At 48.3% G+C, this 17,939-nt stretch overlaps 1 protein-coding gene across 1 annotated transcript in view; it reads left to right on the top strand.

Moving 5' to 3' along the window:
* CPXM2 (carboxypeptidase X, M14 family member 2) overlaps nucleotides 1-17,939 on the top strand; it is a 224,261-nt gene that overhangs the window by 118,287 nt on the left and 88,035 nt on the right. The gene's annotated exons all lie outside the window — the stretch shown is intronic.

Raw genomic sequence — 17,939 nt, 5'->3', positions numbered from 1 at the left:
CTCACATGAAAAGTGAACATGCTCTTGGACCTGGCCTGGACCAGGCGAGTGTCAAATTGGTGGTTTTTTTCTCAAAAAAGCCCATATCTGTTTGTCCATTCGGACAGGGCAGAGCTGCGGACTCGTCCCCAGTTCTCTCCCTAAGGTGGTGTCAGTGTTTCACCTGAACCAGCTTATTGTGGTGTCTTGCGCCTACTAGGGACTTGGAGGACTCCAAGTTGCTAGATGTGGTCAGGGCCCTGAAAATATAGGTTCCAGGACGGCTGGAGTCAGGAAAACTGACTTGCTGTTATCCTGTATGCACCCAACAAACTGGGTGCTCTTGCTTTTAAGCAGACTTTTGCTAGTTGGATGTGTAATACAATTCAGCTTGCACATTCTGTGGCAGGCCTGCCACAGCCAAAATATGTAAATGCCCATTCCACAAGGAAGGTGGGCTCATCTTGGGCGGCTGCCCGAGGGGTCTCGGCTTTACAACTTTGCCGAGCGGCTATTTAGTCAGGGGCAAACACGTTTGTAAAATCCTACAAATTTGATACCCTGGCTAAGGAGGACCTGGAGTTCTCTCATTCGGTGCTGCAGAGTCATCCGCACTCTCCCGCCCGTTTGGGAGCTTTGGTATAATCCCCATGGTCCTTTCAGGAACCCCAGCATCCACTAGGACGATAGAGAAAATAAGAATTTACTTACCGATAATTCTATTTCTCGGAGTCCGTAGTGGATGCTGGGCGCCCATCCCAAGTGCGGATTATCTGCATTACTTGTACATAGTTACAAAAATCGGGTTATTATTGTTGTGAGCCATCTTTTCAGAGGCTCCGCTGTTATCATACTGTTAACTGGGTTCAGATCACAGGTTGTACAGTGTGATTGGTGTGGCTGGTATGAGTCTTACCCGGGATTCATAAATCCTTCCTTATTGTGTACGCTCGTCCGGGCACAGTACCTAACTGAGGCTTGGAGGAGGGTCATAGGGGGAGGAGCCAGTGCACACCACCTGATCCTAAAGCTTTACTTTTTGTGCCCTGTCTCCTGCGGAGCCGCTATTCCCCATGGTCCTTTCAGGAACCCCAGCATCCACTACGGACTCCGAGAAATAGAATTATCGGTAAGTAAATTCTTATTTTCCTTTTCTCTATCTATCAGACATGGCTTACCCACAAGTTCCTCTTTTTTGCTCTATCAGACATGGCTTACCCACAAGTTCCTCTTTTTGCTAACTGAATATTTCATTATTCTATACTTTTCTTTCTCCCCAGCATATTTAAGCATATCATATATTAATGCTAAAGTAAGTTTATAATCTATTGAATATAACAAAATGGAGTAAAATTGGCTTTATTGCAGAATCACACTAATGCTTGCCCATCTACCTTCCTCAGCTGCGCTCGATTATACTGGCCATGGAACCGGGAGATTATATGGTATCCCTGGATATACAAGATGCTTATCTGCATATACCTATTGCCATTTCGCATCAGCATTATCTGCGGTTTGCTATTGGCAACCTTCACTATCAGTTCCAGGCTCTGCCGTTTGGACTGGACACAGCTCCTCGGATCTTCACCAAGGTTATGGCCGTGATGACGGCTTATCTCCGTTGTCAGGAAATAAGGATCCTGCTGTATCTGGACGACTTGCTGATACTGGCGAACTCCCAAGCCCACTGGTGGCTCGTCAACTGGAAGAAGTCCTCGCTGGTCCCTGCTCGGAGCATGGTGCACCTGGGGGAACTGCTGGACACACACAGCCAAAAACTGTTTCTGTCTCCAGAAAAAGTCCAGAAACTTCAGTGCAGGATCAGATACTTCCTTTCTCGCCCAAGAGTGTCGATACACTCGCGATGCAAATACTAGAGATGTGCACTTGAAATTTTCCGGTTTGGTGTTTTGGTTTTGGGTTCGGTTCCGCGGCCGTGTTTTGGGTTCGACCGCGTTTTGGCAAAACCTCACCGAATTTTTTTTGTCGGATTCGGGTGTGTTTTGGATTCGGGTGTTTTTTTAAAAAAACCCTAAAAAACAGCTTAAATCATAGAATTTGGGGGTCATTTTGATCCCAAAGTATTATTAACCTCAAAAACCATAATTTCCACTCATTTTCAGTCTATTCTGAACACCTCACACCTCACAATATTATTTTTAGTCCTAAAATTTGCACCGAGGTCGCTGGATGACTAAGCTAAGCGACCCTAGTGGCCGACACAAACACCTGGCCCATCTAGGAGTGGCACTGCAGTGTCACGCAGGATGGCCCTTCCAAAAAACACTCCCCAAACAGCACATGACGCAAAGAAAAAAAGAGGCGCAATGAGGTAGCTGTGTGAGTAAGCTAAGCGACCCTAGTGGCCGACACAAACACCTGGCCCATCTAGGAGTGGCACTGCAGTGTCACGCAGGATGGCCCTTCCAAAAAACACTCCCCAAACAGCACATGACGCAAAGAAAAAAAGAGGCGCAATGAGGTAGCTGTGTGAGTAAGCTAAGCGACCCTAGTGGCCGACACAAACACCTGGCCCATCTAGGAGTGGCACTGCAGTGTCACGCAGGATGGCCTTTCCAAAAAACACTCCCCAAACAGCACATGACGCAAAGAAAAAAAGAGGCGCAATGAGGTAGCTGTGTGAGTAAGCTAAGCGACCCTAGTGGCCGACACAAACACCTGGCCCATTTAGGAGTGGCACTGCAGTGTCACGCAGGATGGCCCTTCCAAAAAACACTCCCCAAACACCACATGAAGCAAAGAAAAAAAGAGGCGCAATGAGGTAGCTGTGTGAGTAAGCTAAGCGACCCTAGTGGCCGACACAAACACCTGGCCCATCTAGGAGTGGCACTGCAGTGTCACGCAGGATGGCCCTTCCAAAAAACACTCCCCAAACAGCACATGACGCAAAGAAAAAAAGAGGCGCAATGAGGTAGCTGTGTGAGTAAGATAAGCGACCCTAGTGGCCGACACAAACACCTGGCCCATCTAGGAGTGGCACTGCAGTGTCACGCAGGATGGCCCTTCCAAAAAACACTCCCCAAACAGCACATGACGCAAAGAAAAAAAGAGGCGCAATGAGGTAGCTGTGTGAGTAAGCTAAGCGACCCTAGTGGCCGACACAAACACCTGGCCCATCTAGGAGTGGCACTGCAGTGTCACGCAGGATGGCCCTTCCAAAAAACACTCCCCAAACAGCACATGACGCAAAGAAAAAAAGAGGCGCAATGAGGTAGCTGTGTGAGTAAGCTAAGCGACCCTAGTGGCCGACACAAACACCTGGCCCATCTAGGAGTGGCACTGCAGTGTCACGCAGGATGGCCCTTCCAAAAAACACTCCCCAAACAGCACATGACGCGAAGAAAAAAAGAGGCGCAATGAGGTAGCTTTGTGAGTAAGCTAAGCGACCCAAGTGGCCGACACAAACACCTGGCCCATCTAGGAGTGGCACTGCAGTGTCACGCAGGATGGCCCTTCCAAAAAACACTCCCCAAACAGCACATGACGCAAAGAAAAAAAGAGGCGCAATGAGGTAGCTGTGTGAGTAAGCTAAGCGACCCTAGTGGCCGACACAAACACCTGGCCCATCTAGGAGTGGCACTGCAGTGTCACGCAGGATGGCCCTTCCAAAAAACACTCCCCAAACAGCACATGACGCAAAGAAAAAAAGAGGCGCAATGAGGTAGCTGTGTGAGTAAGCTAAGCGACCCTAGTGGCCGACACAAACACCTGGCCCATCTAGGAGTGGCACTGCAGTGTCACGCAGGATGGCCCTTCCAAAAAACACTCCCCAAACAGCACATGACGCAAAGAAAAATTAAAGAAAAAAGAGGTGCAAGATGGAATTGTCCTTGGGCCCTCCCACCCACCCTTATGTTGTATAAACAGGACATGCACACTTTAACCAACCCATCATTTCAGTGACAGGGTCTGCCACACGACTGTGACTGAAATGACGGGTTGGTTTGGACCCCCACCAAAAAAGAAGCAATTAATCTCTCCTTGCACAAACTGGCTCTACAGAGGCAAGATGTCCACCTCATCATCATCCTCCGATATATCACCGTGTACATCCCCCTCCTCACAGATTATCAATTCGTCCCCACTGGAATCCACCATCTCAGCTCCCTGTGTACTTTGTGGAGGCAATTGCTGCTGGTCAATGTCTCCACGGAGGAATTGATTATAATTCATTTTAATGAACATCATCTTCTCCACATTTTCTGGAAGTAACCTCGTACGCCGATTGCTGACAAGGTGAGCGGCGGCACTAAACACTCTTTCGGAGTACACACTTGTGGGAGGGCAACTTAGGTAGAATAAAGCCAGTTTGTGCAAGGGCCTCCAAATTGCCTCTTTTTCCTGCCAGTATAAGTACGGACTGTCTGACGTGCCTACTTGGATGCGGTCACTCATATAATCCTCCACCATTCTTTCAATGGGGAGAGAATCATATGCAGTGCCAGTAGACGACATGTCCGTAATCGTTGGCAGGTCCTTCAGTCCGGACCAGATGTCAGCATCAGCAGTCGCTCCAGACTGCCCTGCATCACCGCCAGCGGGTGGGCTCGGAATTCTGAGCCTTTTCCTCGCACCCCCAGTTGCGGAAGAATGTGAAGGAGGAGATGTTGACAGGTCGCGTTCCGCTTGACTTGACAATTTTCTCACCAGCAGGTCTTTGAACCCCAGCAGACTTGTGTCTGCCGGAAAGAGAGATCCAAGGTAGGTTTTAAATCTAGGATCGAGCACGGTGGCCAAAATGTAGTGCTCTGATTTCAACAGATTGACTACCCGTGAATCCTTGTTAAGCGAATTAAGGGCTCCATCCACAAGTCCCACATGCCTAGCGGAATCGCTCTGTGTTAGCTCCTCCTTCAATGTCTCCAGCTTCTTCTGCAAAAGCCTGATGAGGGGAATGACCTGACTCAGGCTGGCAGTGTCTGAACTGACTTCACGTGTGGCAAGTTCAAAGGGCAGCAGAACCTTGCACAACGTTGAAATCATTCTCCACTGCGCTTGAGACAGGTGCATTCCACCTCCTATATCGTGCTCAATTGTATAGGCTTGAATGGCCTTTTACTGCTCCTCCAACCTCTGAAGCATATATAGGGTTGAATTCCACCTCGTTACCACTTCTTGCTTCAGATGATGGCAGGGCAGGTTCAGGCGTTTTTGGTGGTGCTCCAGTCTTCTGTACGTGGTGCCTGTACGCCGAAAGTGTCCCGCAATTTTTCTGGCCACCGACAGCATCTCTTGCACGCCCCACTCGTTTTTTAAATAATTCTGCACCACCAAATTCAAGGTATGTGCAAAACATGGGACGTGCTGGAATTTGCCCATATTTAATGCACACACAATATTGCTGGCGTTGTCCGATGCCACAAATCCACAGGAGAGTCCAATTGGGGTAAGCCATTCCGCGATGATCTTCCTCAGTTGCCGTAAGAGGTTTTCAGCTGTGTGCGTATTCTGGAAACCGGTGATACAAAGCGTAGCCTGCCTAGGAAAGAGTTGGCGTTTGCGAGATGCTGTTACTGGTGCCGCCGCTGCTGTTCTTGCGGCGGGAGTCCATACATCTACCCAGTGGGCTGTCACAGTCATATTGTCCTGACCCTGCCCTGCTCCACTTGTCCACATGTCCGTGGTTAAGTGGACATTGGGTACAGCTGCATTTTTTAGGACACTGGTGACTCTTTTTCTGAGGTCTGTGTACATTTTCGGTATCGCCTGCCTAGAGAAATGGAACCTAGATGGTATTTGGTACCGGGGATACAGTACCTCCAACAAGTCTCTAGTTGGCTCTGCAGTAATGATGGATACCGGAACCACGTTTCTCACCACCCAGGATGCCAAGGCCTCAGTTATCCGCTTTGCAGCAGGATGACTGCTGTGATATTTCATCTTCCTCGCAAAGGACTGTTGGACAGTCAATTGCTTGGTGGAAGTAGTAAAAGTGGTCTTACGACTTCCCCTCTGGGATGACCATCGACTCCCAGCAGCAACAACAGCAGCGCCAGCAGCAGTAGGCGTTACACGCAAGGATGCATCGGAGGAATCCCAGGCAGGAGAGGACTCGTCAGAATTGCCAGTGACATGGCCTGCAGGACTATTGGCATTCCTGGGGAAGGAGGAAATTGACACTGAGGGAGTTGGTGGGGTGGTTTGCGTGAGCTTGGTTACAAGAGGAAGGGATTTACTGGTCAGTGGACTGCTTCCGCTGTCGCCCAAAGTTTTTGAACTTGTCACTGACTTATTATGAATGCGCTGCAGGTGACGTATAAGGGAGGATGTTCCAAGGAGGTTAACGTCATTACCCCTACTTATTACAGCTTGACAAAGGCAACACACGGCTTGACAAATGTTGTCCGCATTTCTGTTGAAATACTTCCACACCGAAGAGCTGATTTTTTTGGTATTTTCACCAGGCATGTCAATGGCCCTATTCCTCCCACGGACAACAGGTGTCTCCCCGGGTGCCTGACTTAAACAAACCACCTCACCATCAGAATCCTCCTTGTCAATTTCCTCCCCAGCGCCAGCAACACCCATATCCTCCTCATCCTGGTGTACTTCAACACTGACATCTTCAATCTGACTATCAGGAACTGGACTGCGGGTGCTCCTTCCAGCACTTGCAGGGGGTGTGCAAATGGTGGAAGGCGCATGCTCTTCACGTCCAGTGTTGGGAAGGTCAGGCATCGCAACCGACACAATTGGACTCTCCTTGTGGATTTGGGATTTCGAAGAACGCACAGTTTTTTGCTGTGCTTTTGCCAGCTTGAGTCTTTTCATTTTTCTAGCGAGAGGCTGAGTGCTTCCATCCTCATGTGAAGCTGAACCACTAGCCATGAACATAGGCCAGGGCCTCAGCCGTTCCTTGCCACTCCGTGTGGTAAATGGCATATTGGCAAGTTTACGCTTCTCCTCCGACAATTTTATTTTAGATTTTGGAGTCCTTTTTTTACTGATATTTGGTGTTTTGGATTTTACATGCTCTGTACTATGACATTGGGCATCGGCCTTGGCAGACGACGTTGATGGAATTTCATCGTCTCGGCCTTGACTAGTGGCAGCAGCTTCAGCTCGAGGTGGAAGTGGATCTTGATCTTTCCCTATTTTTGGAACCTCAACATTTTTGTTCTCCATATTTTAATAGGCACAACTAAAAGGCACCTCAGGTAAACAATGGAGATGGATGGATACTAGTATACTTATGGATGGACGAGCGACTGCCGACACAGAGGTAGCTACAGCCGTGGACTACCGTACTGTGTCTGCTGCTAATATAGACTGGATGATAATGAGATAAAAATAAAATATATATATATATCACACTAGTACTGCAGCCGGACAGGTATATATATTATGTAATGACGGACCTGCTGGACACTGTCTGTCAGCACTGCAGACTCCTAAAGTAAGCTACTAGTATCAAGAAGATAGAAAAAAAAACCACGGGTAGGTGGTATACAATTATGGATGGACGAGCGACTGCCGACACAGAGGTAGCTACAGCCGTGGACTACCGTACTGTGTCTGCTGCTAATATAGACTGGATGATAATGAGATAAAATTAAAATATATATATATATCACACTAGTACTGCAGCCGGACAGGTATATATATTATGTAATGACGGACCTGCTGGACACTGTCTGTCAGCACTGCAGACTCCTAAAGTAAGCTACTAGTATCAAGAAGATAGAAAAAAAAACCACGGGTAGGTGGTATACAATTATGGATGGACGAGCGACTGCCGACACAGAGGTAGCTACAGCCGTGGACTACCGTACTGTGTCTGCTGCTAATATAGACTGGATGATAATGAGATAAAAATAAAATATATATATATATCACACTAGTACTGCAGCCGGACAGGTATATATATTATGTAATGACGGACCTGCTGGACACTGTCTGTCAGCACTGCAGACTCCTAAAGTAAGCTACTAGTATCAAGAAGATAGAAAAAAAAACCACGGGTAGGTGGTATACAATTATGGATGGACGAGCGACTGCCGACACAGAGGTAGCTACAGCCGTGGACTACCGTACTGTGTCTGCTGCTAATATAGACTGGATGATAATGAGATAAAAATAAAATATATATATATATCACACTAGTACTGCAGCCGGACAGGTATATATTATGTAATGACGGACCTGCTGGACACTGTCTGTCAGCACTGCAGACTCCTAAAGTAAGCTACTAGTATCAAGAAGATAGAAAAAAAAACCACGGGTAGGTGGTATACAATTATGGATGGACGAGCGACTGCCGACACAGAGGTAGCTACAGCCGTGGACTACCGTACTGTGTCTGCTGCTAATATAGACTGGATGATAATGAGATAAAATTAAAATATATATATATATCACACTAGTACTGCAGCCGGACAGGTATATATTATGTAATGACGGACCTGCTGGACAGTGGACACTGTCTGCAGAATGCGTTTATAAAAACACCACACGACGAGTGTTTAACTTTTTCAGGCAGACAATCACAATATACTGGTGGTCAGCAGACAATCACAATATACTGGTGGTCAGTGGTCACTGGTCAGTCACACTGGCAGTGGCACTCTGGCAGCAAAAGTGTGCACTGTACTTAAAATATGTACTCCTGCTATAACTGCTCCCCAGTCTCCCCCACAATTAAGCTGTGTGAGCAGTGAGCACTCAGCACAGTCAGATAATGATATACAGTATTACATATGATGCAGCACACTGGGCTGAGCACAGATATGGTATGTGACTGTGTCACACTGTGTATCGTTTTTTTTTCAGGCAGAGAACGGATTAATTAAACTGGTGGTGGTCACTGGTCACTGGTCACACTATCAGCAAGTAGTACTCCGTCCTAAGCAGACAATCACAATATACTGGTGGTCAGTGGTCACTGGTCAGTCACACTGGCAGTGTGGCACTCTGGCAGCAAAAGTGTGCACTGTACTTAAAATATATTATTTATGTACTCCTGCTCTAACTGCTCCCCAGTCTCCCCCACAATTAAGCTGTGTGAGCAGTGAGCACTCAGCACAGTCAGATATACAGTATTACATATGATGATGCAGCACACTGAGGCTGAGCACAGATATGGTATGTGACTGTGTCACACTGTGTATCGTTTTTTTTTCAGGCAGAGAACGGATTAATTAAACTGGTGGTCAATGGTCACACTATCAGCAAGTAGTAGTACTCCAGTCCTAATATGCTCCCCAAAATTAGTAAATACTAAATAGTGTCTCTAACTCTCTACTCTCTTCTCTATAAACGGAGAGGACGCCAGCCACGTCCTCTCCCTATCAATCTCAATGCACGTGTGAAAATGGCGGCGACGCGCGGCTCCTTATATAGAATCCGAGTCTTGCGATAGAATCCGAGCCTCGCGAGAATCCGACAGCGGGATGATGACGTTCGGGCGCGCTCGGGTTAACCGAGCAAGGCGGGAAGATCCGAGTCTGCCTCGGACCCGTGTAAAATGGCTGAAGTTCGGGGGGGTTCGGATTCCGAGGAACCGAACCCGCTCATCACTAGCAAATACTAGGCCTCATGGTGTCGGTATTCGACATGGTAGTGTACGCTCAATTTCATTCCCGCCATCTACAGAGGTTAATCCTTTCCAAGTGGGATGGCCAGCCTCATCGGATCAGGTCTCAAATGATCTCCTTGACTCCGGAGGATCGTCTGTCACTGAGCTGGTGGCTACAGGACCAGCAGTTGAGCAGGGGCCGTCCCTTCTGGATTCCCCACTGGGTCCTACTGACTATGGACGCCAGTCTGAGGGGTTGGGGCGAGATGCTGGAGCAACACTTTCTCCAGGGTCGGTGGACCAAGGAGGAATCTCTCCTCCCGATAAACATTCTGGAATTGCGGGCAGTGTTCAATGCTTTGACTCTTGCCCTGCCTCTAATACAGAACAGGCTTGTTCAGGTACAATCAGACAACGCCACCATGGTGGCTTACATAAATCATCAAAGCGGCACTTGAAGCCGCATGGCAATGATGGAAGTGTCAAAAATCCTTCATTGGGCGGAACGCCATCCTCCAGCAATATCGGCAGTGTTCATTCCGGGAGTCCACAACTGGGAAGCGGATTTCCTCCGTCGTCAGGACGTACACGCCGGATAGTGGAGTCTTCATCAGGAAGTCTTTCAACTCCTAGTGGACAAGTGGGGCCTACCAGATGTAGACCTGATGGTGTCTCGACACAATCACCAAGTTCCGGTTTTCGGATCAAGAACAAGGAATCCTCAAGCAGCGTTAGTTCCGTGGAACTTTCGGCTGCCCTACATGTTCCCTCCAGTTTCACTCCTGCCCAGGGTACTACGGATGTTCAAGCAAGAAGGAGGAATACTACTTCTAGTCACTCCAGCGTGGCCAGACGGCATTTGTTCTCAGACTTGCAGGGTCTATCGATAGAGCTTCCTCTTCTACTTCCTCAATGCCCAGGCCTCCCCGTTCAGGGCCCTTGTGTCTATCCGGACCTGGACAGACTGGCTTTGACGACGTGGCTCTTGAAGCTTCACTCCTGAGGGAGGGCCAAAGGATTCTCCGAGGCAGTTATTCAAACTATGCTAAAGGCCTGCAAACTGGCTTCTGCACGGATTTATTATAGGGTCTGGACTTTTTACTTCACCTGGTGTGCTGCTAAGAATTATGATGCTTACAAGTTTAGTACTTCCAGACTTTTGGCTTTTTAGCAACAAATCCTGGATTTTGGACTTCGTCTCACCTCCCTCAAGGTTCACATTTCTGCCTTGTCGGTGTGGTTTCAGAGAAAAATTGTGTCTATACCTGATGTTCATACATTCACTCAGGGCGTATTGCGGATTCAGCCTCCCTATGTCCCTCCTGTGGCTCCATGGGATCTGTCTGTTGTCCTGAATGCCCTGCAAGAGTCTCCATTTGAACCTCTTGAGACAGTGGACCTTAAATGGCTTACAGCCAAGGTCCTGTTTCTACTGGCTATTGCCTCTGCTAGAAGGGTGTCGGACTTAGGTGCTTTGGCCTGTCGCCCACACTTTCTAATATTCCATCGTGACCGGGCAGTTCTTAGAACTCCTCCAGGTTATTTACCTAAAGTCGTGTCACCTTTTCACCTTAACCAAGAGATTGTGTTTCCGGCCTTTATCTCTTCTGACTTGTCCCCCAAAGAGCGGTCTTTGGATGTGGTACGGGCTCTCCATATATATGTGGAGAGGACTGCCTCTATTAGGAGGTCAGATGCCCTTTTTGTACTATTTGGTTTCCACAAACGTGGCTGGCCTGCGAATAAGCAGATCTTGGCCAGATGGATTAGAATGGTGATTGCACAAGCTTATGCGCAGGTCTCCCAGCTCCTGCTGCTATTAAGGCCCATTCTACTCGGTCTGTTGGACCTTCTTGGGCGGCCCGACGTGGCGCGTCCGCAGAAAAATTGTGCAAGGCGGCTACATGGTCCTCAGTGAACACGTTCATTAGGTTCTATGCCTTTGATACTTCCGCCTCCCAGGATGCTTCCTTTGGACACCGGGTTCTTATAACCGCTAAGGTGCGTCCCCTCCCTTGAGGAACTGCTTTAGGACATCCCCAATGTTTTCCCTGTGAGAAGTGGAGATTTATGGTAGACTTTCCATGGTTAAATCTCTTTCTGCGAGGTACACTAGGTTCCACAGGGCGCCCACCCTGACGCTCTTAGCTTCTTTGGGTTTGTATGACATAAGCCGCTAGTCCCTTCTCCTGTCTATGTGTCTAACATCTGCCTTCTCTCTTACCTGCTTCTGCATTGGACTGGTTAACAAAACTGAGCTCATAGTGCCTGGAGGCAGGGTATATATAGAGGAGGCCCCGCAATGCATCCTGGGACTGTCTAAAGCTTTAGCCTGTTGGTGCCTCTGGATCAAGGTCCATCTCTACACCCCAATGTTTTCCCTGTGGAACCCAGTGTACCTCGCAGAAAGAGATTTAACCATGGTAAGTCTACCATAAATCTCCTTTTCTATGACAGTGCTAATTATTATTTATTTATTTATTTATAATGATTGCATTTGAAATGTACAGAATTATCTATTTTATCCCTTCACATTCTCCTGTAAATAAAGTATTGCTACCTGTTACAATCCTGCCTGTTCTGTTGGGTTCAGTTACTACTTGCGTGCACCAGGAATTCAGCTCATGGGCTGTAAGTGGACAAAGGCCACTGAAATACCTCAAATCACAGTTTACATTGGTAAATAGTTTTATCAGATTACCCAGATTGGCTGAAGTACCGCAGAACATCAAAGCATACGAGTAAACCAGCACAGGCTTTGAAGTGGTAAGCGAAAATAAGAACGAGGAGGAGTGCAGTTTATCAAAATTATAAATAAGGCAATTAAATCCACTTTGATGGCTTGCAAATGAAAACCCACAACAGTACAACAACAAAAGAAAACATAAGACTGTGAGATTAAAAGAGCAATAACACACGAACACATAAGCAAACTTACCATAGTAATGCGGTGGAATGAAATACCGTGCGAAAAATAAATAATGGTAAAGTGCAATGACTTAGCAATGGAATATATGATAAATAAAGTCTGGGGGCAAATACAGGATTTCTTAAAGGGGCAATGTCGCAATGAGCCTGCAAAATACATTTTCATACCGCATACACATACACTATGGGGGTCATTCCGAGTTGTTCGTTCGTTGCCGATTTTCGCTATATTGCGATTAGTCGCTTACTGCGCATGCGCAAGGTTCGCAGAGCGCATGCGCTTAGTTATTTTACACAAAAGTTAGGTATTTTACTCACGGCATAATAAGGTTTTTTTCATCGTTCTGGTGATCGTACTGTGATTGACAGGAAGTGGGTGTTTCTGGGCGGAAACTTGCCGTTTTCTGGGCGTGTGCGAAAAAACGCTGGCGTTTCTGGGAAAAACGCGGGAGTGTCTGAAGAAACGGGGGGGGGTGTCTGGGCGAACGCTTGGTGTGTTTGTGACATCAAACCAGGAACGAAACTGACTGAACTGATCGCAATCTGTGAGTAAGTCTCGAGCTACTCAGAAACTGCTAAGAAATTTCTATTCGCAATTCTGCTAATCTTTCGTTCGCAATTCTGCTAAGCTAAGATACACTCCCAGAGGGCGGCGGCTTAGCGTGTGCAATGCTGCTAAAAGCAGCTAGCGAGCGAACAACTCGGAATGAGACCCCCTATGTGTTTTTGCGTCCGCAAGCGCAAAAACAGGTCTGATTATAAGGGTTTTGTTCCGCCTGCCTGTAGCAGGTTAAAAAAATCCCAGATGGCTGCCAGCTCTGGGGGTATTTGAATAGCCCTGGGGGATCTATTAGCCCGTAGTAAATTATTGCGGATAATTGAATTCTCCCTGTCATGTCACATATTTAATGAATACCTGTCTTAGCTGTGCTACAAAAGATATAAACAGCTAGAGAACAATCTCTAATCATCCATGTTGTGAATACTGTCTGCTTCAGCACACTAATGATGAGATGGGAAAGCCCATGACAACCAAAGTAACTAAACATCCTAGTGATATTTGGTGGACCCCCTTCTTTTAAAGTAAAGCATTCATTCCCTTCAAAACCAGAAATAAAGACACGGAGACTTGAATTTTGGCAGAAAAATTGCTAGCTATTTATTTGACCCTAACCAATAGCAAACCTGTAATAGAAAATTTTATTAAGATGCCGATCCAGCCGGCATATGGTGGCAGCAAAAAGAACGGCTCTATTAACCTAAATTAACCTTAAATTACTAAAAATTCGAAACGATCCTAATTTTACTACAACTATCACAAACCGGTAATAGGTGACAACTCAACCCCCACAGTGACTACCCACCGCTCCTGGGTGCCCTGCCGCTGCCTTCCCGGACGGGTGGTCAAGCGGCCAATAAGTCGATGGAGGTGAGTGCACCTAAACCACACCAAACTGTAAAACACTACAGTTTACCATACAAATACAAAACTGCCGTTCTTTTCCGCCAATAAATAGCCAACGATAAAACCAGCCAACAACTTAACGCCAAGGCACCATGTGCCAGAATTTCTGACCACAGGGGCGGGAGGGTGGGAAGGCAAATCACCACAAGAGAGAGCTAAAATGGCCTCACCTTCCCTATATATATCAAACCCTCCCCTTCAAAAAAGGCTGTACTTTCCTCACAGCTAGGTCCACCCCTCACCAGATGTTTAACTCTTTCCTTTCCTATGCAGTCAATTCTCTCTCCTAAACATCCTAGTGATATTTGGTGGACCCCCTTCTTTTAAAGTAAAGCATTCATTCCCTTCAAAACCAGAAATAAAGACACGGAGACTTGAATTTTGGCAGAAAAATTGCTAGCTATTTATTTGACCCTAACCAATAGCAAACCTGTAATAGAAAATTTTATTAAGATGCCGATCCAGCCGGCATATGGTGGCAGCAAAAAGAACGGCTCTATTAACCTAAATTAACCTTAAATTACTAAAAATTCGAAACGATCCTAATTTTACTACAACTATCACAAACCGGTAATAGGTGACAACTCAACCCCCACAGTGACTACCCACCGCTCCTGGGTGCCCTGCCGCTGCCTTCCCGGACGGGTGGTCAAGCGGCCAATAAGTCGATGGAGGTGAGTGCACCTAAACCACACCAAACTGTAAAACACTACAGTTTACCATACAAATACAAAACTGCCGTTCTTTTCCGCCAACAGCGAAAGACTCATCCCCAAAGTCTTCGCACCGCCACCATAACCTACCCTAACTCCTGCAAAACGAAACCCAGATCCTCCAGGAAAAACATCATCCCCTCATTGGATAGATGTACCCCATCAGGCCGAAAAAGGTGACTGTCTCTGAACCGAATCCTAGGGTGGCGAACTACCTTGCCCCCGTGGGACTGCACCCACTTCGCCACCGCCCCGTTCACCTTTTTCCTGGCCTCATCAATCTGGCGACCATCCGCCACACCCCTCCAACTCAACCTTGGCACCATCAATGAAAAAACCAACACACAATTGGTCCATGCCGCGGCCACACTTGCCAGATCTTGTATCATGGCCCACCGCAGATCCAAGGATGTCCTCTTCCCCAGGTCGTTGCCACCTAGATGGACAACCAAGACCCTAGGGACTCCATGCTTGCTGGCCTGACTCACTAACCTACTCTTCAGCTCGCTCCACATCATCCCTCGCCAGCCAAGCCATCTAACACCCTGTGCTCCAGGCAACGCCTGAGCCCCCTCCGAGGCCACAAACTTGGCTGCCCAGTATACATAAGAGTGGCCGACCACCCAAATAGCCAAATTGTCTTCAAACCAACCTGAAGGGGAAAAGAGGGGTAAAATTAATTACTAAAAAGCTTCATTAATTGCTTTCACCTGAAGGATCTGCCAAAAAGAAAAAACTTTAGATCTCGCTATTGCAGCAGTCACGGCCTAGCCGATCTGCACCATGCTTCTAGCCAATTTGAAGCGAACATAGACACACAAAGGGGAAGTTCAAAATAAAATCAAACGAAATTAAAACAGGGGGGGGGGGGAGGTATAAAATGGGAAACACATGTAACTCAGCTGGAGGTGAAAGCGTAAAGACCTGCTGAGGGACTCTGATTAGAACAGATTAGCCGAATTGTAGATTAGAATTCAGTCCGTCAAGTCAGGCAAAAAATCGCAAAATAACTCCAGACCCCCGCTGCCGACTCATGCCAGCAACGACGAGTAGCTAATCCCTGAGTAGGATAAAAAAGGGGGACACCAACAGACGCACAATACCATAACTTACAGAACTGTAACAACATAATACAACGCAAATAAACAAAGCACCACGCGCAATCCGACCTCTCATGCAACGGGGCGAATATACCGTCTGTAACTTGACGACTTCCATCGCCCCACCGCCTGGATTTCAGTTCTGGACAAACCCGCAGCCGACGTCGCAGCGCCTATTCGAAAGGAATGGGTACCGAACGCAGCGGGTGGGAGGCCCAAGCTCGCCAAACAACGACTCAGCATCCAACGAAACTGGTATTTCGTCACCGGCAGCCCGTCATAATGCAATAGCCATGACCCCCTCCTAACGGGTCGCACCGCCACATATTGCACAGCAAGGCCTACCGGGAAAACGCTCTCCTCCTGCGCCGGAACCAAAGTGACCCAGCGCCCTCTCCCCACTTGGTCCGTCTTAGAGCGCCGCAATCTGCACAGCAAGGACCTCTCACCCACTACCACGTCTCCGACCAGCATGCGCGAATCTGTTCTCTTGGAAGGCGCTACCAACTCCGAAACCCTAAAGGCCCCGTGGTAAGCCATTGAGAACGCCAAACTGAACAAAAGCGTCTCAAACCTGGACGACGCGACTCGCCCCACCGCCGCGATGACGGCCGGCAACAAAGCCGCATCGATGGGCCGCCTCCTATCCGGTGGCATCGGCGCTACTCGCGCCCACCCTTTCATTGCCTTCCGCAGAACATCGCTTTTTGTCACATCGGGGACGCCACGCAGCTTGCAGAAAAATGAGACCCCAGCCAAGTACCGGGATACCACCGCTCGGGACCTACCCGAAACATACAGCTGCCAAATAAAAGAAAGCATCAGCCGATGCCTGCTCTTACCTTGTTGCTGACGACCTTGGGCAAACTCCTCCCACTCGCTCCAAGCTTGTCCGTAAGCCTTGAGCGTGGCTGGCGCGACTGACCGCAACGCTAGACCCTCCAGTCCGGCCCGATCACCTGCCAAACATAACCGGGACAATGAAAACCTATGTTCGTCGGCCTCGGGTGCCAACAACCAAAACCTCTCCCACTGTCCTCGCGACAAAGCGTCGGCAATTCCATTCTCCAAACCGGGCACATGCTGCGCGCGGAACCACAGGTTCCTACGCAAGCATGTCAAAAGCAATTGCCCTAGCACCCGCAGAACCACCAACGACTTTGCCCTCTGGTTATTAATCGCATGCACCACGCCCTGATTATCGCATCTAAACAGTATGCTGCGATTAGCCAGCCGATCGCTCCAGACCTCCAACGCCACCATAATGGGAAAAAGCTCCAGAAGCACCAGATCTTTTGTTAGACCTTCGCTATGCCATTTTGCCGGCCAGGATGCCGCGCACCAAGATCCCTCCAGAAAGCACCCGAATCCAGAGGCACCCGCTGCGTCGGTGAACAGCTGCAGCCGCTCGCTGTCCACCGCTGGCGCTTGCCATATACACACTCCGTTGAAATACTCCAGGAACGAGGCCCATATGGCCAAATCCCTTTTTATTTCGGAGGACAAACGCACAAAATGATGTGGCCTGGCACACCCCGCCGTCGCCCTTTCAAGCTTCCGACAGAAAACCCTGCCCATCGGTATTACCCGACAAGCAAAGTTCAACATGCCCAGCAAGGACTGCGCCTGCCGCAGCGTGACTTTACGCGACCCTTCGAACCGGCAAATGGTGTCGCGGAGCTTCGAAACCTTGTCCCGGGGCAGCCGACACTCTCCCACCACCGTGTCAATTTCAATCCCCAAAAATGACAAGCAGGAGGCCGGACCCTCTGTTTTGTCCACGGCCACGGGAACACCGAAGTGGTAAAAAGAGAGCTCGGATGCTAAAAAGCAAGTCGCCGCACCGTGTAGCATTAGCCGGACCCGCACACAGAAAGTCATCGAGGTAATGGGCAACCCCGTGACCCCCTGACGAAGACTCCACGCACCAATGAAGAAACGTGCTAAAACGCTCGAAAAATGAGCATGAAACGGAACATCCCATCGGCAAACATTTGTCGATGAAATACTCCGCCCCAATCCGGAAACCCATAAAAAGGAATGAGTCCGGATGCAACGGCAATAACCTAAAAGCTGATTCAACATCAATCTTAGCCATGAGGGCCCCGGTCCCGTAGCTGCGGACCATCTCTAGCGCCTCGTCGAATGACTGATACACCACCGAGCAATGAGCCGGCGGTATTGCGTCATTGACCGACGCCCCTAACGGTTAAGAAAGA

The sequence above is a fragment of the Pseudophryne corroboree genome, chromosome 3, assembly GCF_028390025.1.
Source record: "Pseudophryne corroboree isolate aPseCor3 chromosome 3, aPseCor3.hap2, whole genome shotgun sequence".
Taxonomy (NCBI): Eukaryota; Metazoa; Chordata; class Amphibia; order Anura; family Myobatrachidae; genus Pseudophryne; species Pseudophryne corroboree.
The sequence above is the reverse complement of the archived record's forward strand: the minus strand, read 5'-3'. Positions and strand labels throughout refer to the sequence as shown.